The sequence below is a fragment of the Pseudochaenichthys georgianus genome, chromosome 5 (genome assembly GCF_902827115.2).
Source record: "Pseudochaenichthys georgianus chromosome 5, fPseGeo1.2, whole genome shotgun sequence".
Taxonomy (NCBI): domain Eukaryota; kingdom Metazoa; phylum Chordata; class Actinopteri; order Perciformes; family Channichthyidae; genus Pseudochaenichthys; species Pseudochaenichthys georgianus.
Window position 1 is genome coordinate 546,280 of NC_047507.1, and position 7,764 is coordinate 554,043.

The 7,764-nt window shown below is 42.6% G+C and overlaps 1 pseudogene; it reads right to left on the reverse strand.

The window, feature by feature from the left end:
• Window positions 1-1,287: 1,287 nt before the first annotated feature.
• The window catches only part of LOC117446953 (retinoblastoma-like protein 1), a 6,605-nt pseudogene continuing 128 nt past the window's right edge, over window positions 1,288-7,764 (reverse strand).

Here is a 7,764-nt window from a genome sequence, read left to right on the forward strand (position 1 = left end):
ATGTCTGAAAGCAGAAGTCTAAGGCAAATCATTGCAAGTCTCTTCATTGCGCATGTCACAAAATGAGATGCTTTGTGGGACAGTTTATGGGCAACGTTCTCCTGTAAAGCGGCACGTAACATTATAATAAACTTATTATATACTTTGCAAGCTCTTGTGGGCCACATAAAATGAAGTGGCGGGCTGGATTTGGCCCCCGGGCCTTGAGTTTGACACCCCTGATCTAGTCTCTAGTAATTCTGCTTAAAGTGCACCAGATTGAAGCATTTTACTTTAAAATGTTCAAACACTTCTTCCCAGGAGGACATACCCCCGGACCCCCCTATAGGATGTGACGTCCATCCCCCATTTCATTGTGTAGTTTCATTGGATACTCTATTGATCTTTATCTTTTCTATTGTACGATTATCTGACTGGGGGGGGGGGTGCCAGCTAAAATCTCGTCGAGGGCAGCAAATAATTGTCAAGAGCTCCACTTTCTCCGGTCCCCGAGATTCGGCTTTCAGTAGCTCTGGAGAGAGCTTTCGCACATGTGGCCACTAACGGAAATAATGTCTCTGCTTTCAAGACCCGCATCAGAAAGCTTTTGAATGGTGGTACTTTTCCAGTTGGTCTACCTGCTCTTCACGTAGTTCTGCTGCATGTCGTCGTTTAGGTGCTTTTTTTCTGGAGACAGGCACTGCTCAATCCACTCCTCCATAAGGCCACCCCGGAGGTCGAAGTTAACCTTACATTTTTGCATCTTAAGCTTTATTAGTTACGTAGTCTCGTAACGGACGTAGTGTAACAGTTGTAACGGTCATAGCTTTTTCTCAGATGCGGAGGGATACTGACTTGTGAAAAGTAACTACAATTCTACCCGTGAAATACGCTCATGATATCAAGGCTAAGAACCAATCAGATTGCTTGATTTGACTTGTCCGTTTAATAAATATTATTTTGAATTCAGGACATTTACTTGTAACACAGTATTACTGGTACTTCTACTTAAGTACAATATCTAAGTACTTCTTCTCCCACCACTGTGTGTCCCTGATGTAATTTATTTGTACATATTTTGTATGATGTTCATATAAATGATGTTAAATAAATACGGTTGGGAAACAAAGGTCAGTTTTCTACATCATCAACTACACAGCAGTACATTTGAGATTTTGAACGAGTTTCCAAAGTGAAGAATAAACTGAAATGTAAAAGATATTTAGGAATTATTTACCGAAAAAGTGCATTAAATGAAAAATGTGCCTAAATGAGGAAATGAAAATGTAGGAGTCAGAAACATGAATATTTAGTGATCAAAGTACATTTTATTTTACAAAACACCTGGAAAATACACATTTCCTTTAAAAGAGTTTGGGACAATGACACAGAATGATTCCCTGTTCACACATTCACATTATTTTAACTATCAACTGTCTGGGAGCAAATATCAACACTTTTATTTTGTATTTAACATGCAGTTAGTTTTTCACTTTGCTAATGTGCTTTTAGCAAAACAATGAATAAACAAAAGCAGATATAACATGTTTTTAATGTGTAGATACCACACACTCCATGGACTTTTCTACCTTTTTCTTTACAACATTAAAAGCATAATAACAGCATTTATTTTTTAATTAACGGTAATTAATAAAAGATTAATTTCCCAGTAAAATCTCCATAAAAAGTAGACCTCTGACCTCCTGTCAGAGGTCTACTTTTTATGGAGATTTTACTGGGAAATTAAGACGAGTTGAATGCTTGAAAATGTACAATAGCGCTTGATTTGTCAGAAACTATAGTAAGATAATCTTACTAAATATATTTTGACCTGACGAGAAGAACGACGAGCTTCTTTTGTGAAGAACATTTCAAATGTTTGTTAATATTGTTTATATTTATTTGTGTGGTCAGAAAACACAGCTGGATAGATCCGTACATCATTATGCCAATAAAGATATCAATTTGAGTAAAGGTCTGATCTTTTAATAATTAAAAACATTTGTGAAACTTCCGTATATTCAGGCCAATACGGTTAACTTTGATTGAAAACTATCCTGTAAGTTTCCCTTCAGTAACAACACACACCTGAACACCTGCTTATCAATCACTAAAACACCTGTGAATACACACACTCTAACATCGAGGTGTTCAGATGTATTTGAGGGTCAAGAAACCCTGAAAAATGTTTAAATAATACTTTTTTTTCAGCCAAAAGATAAAATCAGTGTCTCAGTTTGTTCTGATTCCTGAAATATCCCCTTTCAGATATTACTCATGGTTTCTAATAAAACGTTTAGTTTGATTATTTTTTGATAAAACCAAATGGCATGAATTCTGCCATCTTCTCTGCTCACGTTCTATAACCCTCAGGTCATAATATATTACAAAAAAGTCAAATGTAAGCCTCATTAATGATAAATTAAACACTCCTAATGTCTAGATTCATCATGTACGCTAAGCTTTTTAAAGTGGGGATGATTCTGTAATTAAATGTGATGTCATTTAATGTTTTAACGTGTTCGTTAGTGACTCTGTCGCTCGGACACGACGACCTGCAGGCGCTTCAGCAGGACGTCGGGGCTGTTCTCCGGACACGCCCTCTTACTGGGGGAGTCGCACGCTGATGACATCATCACGTCGCCCTCCATGGTGAAGGCCCTCTTCCTGCTGACCGAGCCCTGACGAATCATCCGGTTAATGTCCGACAACTCCTAGAGAGAGAGAGGAGGAGAGAGTTTATTAGATGTGATAACAAGTGTCTAAATCAGAAGACTAAACGACTAAAAGCCCTACATTAGCCGCCTTTAGCTTAGCGGCGGTGACGTGAAGTCTTCTGACCGTGCTGTAGTTCCTTTATTAGCCCAGCATTAGCCGCCTTTAGCTTAGCGGTGGTGACGTGAAGTCTTCTGACCGTGCTGTAGTTCCTTTATAGCCCAACATTAGCTGCCTTTAGCTTAGCGTTGGTGACGTGAAGTCATGTGACCGTGCTGTAGTTCCTTTATAGCCCAACATTAGCCGCCTTTAGCTTAGCGGTGGTGACATGAAGTCATGTGACCGTGCAGTAGTTCCTTTATAGCCCAGCATTAGCCGCCTTTAGCTTAGCGGTGGTGGCGTGAAGTCATGTGACCGTGCTGTAGTTCCTTTATAGCCCAATATTAGCCGCCTTACCTTAGCGGTGGTGACGTTTAGTCATGTGACCGTGCTGTAGTTCCTTTATAGCCCAACATTAGCCACCTTTAGCTTAGCGTGGTGGTGTGAAGTCATGTGACCGTGCTGTAGTTCCTTTATAGCCCAACATTAGCCACCTTTAGCTTAGCGGTGGTGACGTGAAGTCCATGTGACCGTTGCTGTAGTTCCTTTATAGCCCAACATTAGCCGCCTTTAGCTTAGCGGTGGTGACGTGAAGTCATGTGACCGTGTTGTAGTTCCGTTATAGTCCAACACAGGGTTTTCCCACACATAGACTATACTTGGGCGGGGCCGCCAGGTATATTAACGGCCGCCCAAGTATATTTCGCGACCCATTTAGGTTTTTTTTTATTATTATTATTATTTCTTTTATTCGTCCGTGACCACGACGCCATCTGCGATCGATTAACTTGTGGACAATGATCCCTCGCTCCCTTGCACTGATCTCGCCTCCTTCGGCCTGTTAAGTGGCCTGCCTCACACAGGGTGACTGGCTGTCCACATGATGTGGCCTGCCGACATGGCCACTGTCATACAGATCATAAATCAAAGCCCTTGTTGGTCTCTGTGTGTCATTCAACCTCGGGATAAGCTCAGCTCAGGTGAGGTAAAGGACTCTCTGAGTGTTTAGATAGTTAACTTAGTCTAAGTTCTAGTGGGTCTCAAACGGTGTGGTCACCAGTTATGTAACACATATTAAGGTGAAAAAAGGTAAAATACACTTTTAAAACTTGTTGAGAGAAAACTAGTCTTTGCTGCTGCCTCAAAGAGGAGCGAGAGGAGGGAGACAGGAGAGGCTGATTCAGGAGCACAGACACACTCACAACTATAAATGAACCAAAAATAAATTAATAAACAAGTTTCAGTGGTTTTTTCATATTGGAAATGAGATGTTATGGTTATGGCCATGATTTTATGATTATTGAAATGTATACAGTTCTGTTTAATATAGGTGTTTCCATAGATCTAGTCTCTTTATTTTCCCCTCAAAATGCACCAGATTGATGCATTTAACTCCAAAATAAAAATTTAAATCTTACCGGGGGGGGCATGCCCCTGGACCCCCATAGAGGATTTGAGGTCGACCCCCACTAAAAATCACATGGATAGGTTCCTAAATACATTTATAAATAACAATTTTTTTTTAAATAGTAACCATTTCCATATGTTCATGTGTGGCTAGTAGATTTAAACTATAGGGCTATCATTATGGGCCCTGCCTGTACCTGTTCGCTCTGCCATCGCGTGAAGGGTCTGCTAACAAGCGACCAACAGAAAGGTTAATGTTGTTGCACGTCACCTCACACCCCCCCCCTACCACCCACTACCGCTATTTCAGATATGTGGGAAACAGATATATGGGAAACACTGGCAGTTAATGGACCAGCACCAGAGGTGTTCCCATACGCACAGGTGTTGGAGCTGTTCTTCATGAAATCCCAGAAGGATGAAGTGCTCTGACAAACAGTGCCATCTTTGCGCAAAATGATTATACAGGAATGAAAAGTCAATAAATAACATATTGTTAAAACTTTTTATTTATTTTTTCGGGCACCCCCCTCCCCGCCCGCTGCCACCACCCGCCCAAGTATATTTCAGATCTGTGGGAAACACTGCAACATTAGCATTTTACTTCAGAAATTAAAGTGGTGTTAAAGGTGGGGTAGGTAAGTTTGAGAAACCAGCTCGAGTGCGCTAGAATTTGAAACACCACCGGAAAAAATCTGCCACTTCCTCACAGAGCCCCTCCTTCAACACACCGAACGCGCACATGACCAATGAGGGCACGAGATAAGTGTGTGCCCAGATGGAAGGCTGACAGGCAGGTAGGCCATCCAGTTATTTTAGCCGGGCCGGCTCAGATGATTGGTCGTGATTTTTACAGCGCCACGGCTTCCACAGATGAGATGTTTTTTGGATTTGTTGTCAAAGCACTTCAGATATTCATTGCTATCGGGATGTTAAGAGCATTCCATGGAATATAACAAAAAGTGTATCTCGAGCCGGTTTCTCAAACTTACCTACCCCACCTTAATATGTGGAGATTATCCTGCTGAACTAAACGTGTAAGTATCATAAAGAGTTGTTTTTCACAGAGATTATTTTCTGCAATAATTAATGATCACATCCAAATCCCTCTCAGGGTCCAATACAGAAATACGTCATCGCTGCGTCTTCCCCATTGACAAAGGATTCAGTGTGTGTGTGGTGTGTGTGTGTGTGTGTGTGTGTGTGTGTGTGTGGTGTGGTGTGTGTGTGTGTGTGTTTTACCTGGAGGGGCTGCTGTTGATCCTGTATGTGTAGGAGTTCGGTGTGAGGCAGGCCGCAGAGTTCTTGTGAGGAGAAACGTAGAGCGAGTGTCTCTGAGAAACCCTGCGGGGGGAGAAGGCTGAGCGCGCACCGAGGGGAACGGAGAGAGGGGGGGGGCGCTCCACCTGCAAACACACACACACACAGATTATACAACATTATCAAGTGTGTTGATTTCATAACGTTTACCAGAGGGTTCTGCTCTGCGCGGAGAAAATTATTCTGTTGTTCTGTTACAGAATACTTGAAGGCTCTTTGAGCAGGTTTTCTCTCGGTGATTGTGCCGTTATGTTAAATGTGTGCCATGTATTGAGTCTTGATATGTGTCTGTTGATGTTACACATGGAGCTGCTGGGATGCAAGTCACATTTCAGACTTGATCTGACAAATAAAGTGTTATCGTATCGCATCGTAGTTTTTCTCGTCGTACCCGGTTTCATGGACGGCGTATCTCAGCGCGAAGCTCTTCATCTCAGGACGAAGACGCTGTTGTAGAACTGGATGAGGTCACCGCGTTCCTCCTCTCCTGATTGGTCGGCGTTGGCTTCTCCTGGCGCCTGATTGGTCTTCTCTGCCGCTGAAGAGACACAGAGACATACCGAGAAGTGATTTATTTAAAACAAGGGATACGGTTGTATAAAAACGCAATGATGAAGACTTTGAAACTATGCAAAATGTGACAAGGCACAAAAGAGAACTCTTAACAGTCTTTGATCAATTATTGGGACAGGAAAACTTTTTGAAGACATCTGACTTGTGCCTAATGATTATTGTTTAACTATAAGGAAAATACATATTAATATTCAGTGCTTTTAGAGCATCTCTGTCTGTGCTCTTACATTCTCCACCTGAGACAGGATCCACCTCCATGTTCTCGTCAGTCACCTGCTCTCTGGGAGTGTGACGCAGTAACACACTGCGGTACACCTACACACAGCAAAATATGATCAACAAATAACACACGGTATTATCATCATATGCTAAACCACCCAACGGTTTTATTTAAGTTATACCAATTAACTGCAGCATTAAAGGGATGACACAATGTTTAAATTAGTATAACTCAGTCCTTTTACTCAAGTAAGGTGTCGAATGAAGACATGTGTGTGTGTGTGTGTGTGTGTGTGTGTGTGTGTGTGTGTGGTGTGTGTGTGTGTGTGTGGTGTGTGTGACTCACACATGCTGCTGGCCTGTGGTTGGCCACGGTAACACTTCATGATGTCGTGGAAGGTGTGAGTCTCTTTGGTGATCTGCGAGGAAGAAGGGAATCGGAGAAATTACAAAAACCGCATCACATCAAGAATAATTATAATAAGTACATTGGTACAAGTGTGTGTGTGTGTGTGTGTGTGTGTGTGTGGGTGTGTGTGTGTGTGTGTGTGTGTGTGTGTGTGTGTGTGTGTTTCAAGTTTAAAGGCTGTATTGTCATATACCTTTTAGCTACAGTGTAAGATATGGCAATGAAAATCTGAAGTCCCAGGCTCCTCCAACAGAGCAACATAAACATATATATAGGACATAAAAACAAATAAACAAATAAAATAGTGGCAAGACAATGCTTTGAGATGTGCAATGAATCCAAATAGAATAGAAATAGTAAACGAACAGTCTATAGTAAGCGAGTGTGTTGAGCAGGAGAGCATGCGGGAACATGTTTTTAAATCTCACTTTGGATATGATTACACGCAGCAGAGCATCAGCTGGTCGAGGTGTCGGTCCTTCATCAGAGCCGTGCCGTGAACCAACGCGTGTTCGAAACACGTCCAGATCTTTCCCCCCGCAGCTCCGACGACACGTCCATCTTCACACACAGATCCCTCAGACGCACACTGGCCAGTGATACACCTACACACGAGCACACGCACACGCCACGCACACACACACCACAACCCACACACGAGAACATGAAACCAGAAATCTACTGAAGAAAATCAGAGGACGTTTTTTTAATAACTCTCGTCTGTGGATGTTTGTTTAAGTTGCTGTAATTCAAATAAAAACCATACGATATCCTACCTTCCTGAAGAACAGCGCGGGGAGCCGGTGCGTCGCGGGCGTCCGCTTCCTGCCGCCGGGGGGTCAGAGGTCATGGGAGGGGAGGAGGGGGGCGACTCGGGGAGGTGGTGAGCAGGAACGAGCGGTGATCGTACCGGAGGAATCACACGGCTGAACTGGGATCAGCGTGATGGTGCGGTCGTTATTCAGCCCTGCACACACACACACAAAGGAGATGATGATGATGATGATGATGATGATGATGATGTGATGATGATGATGATGATG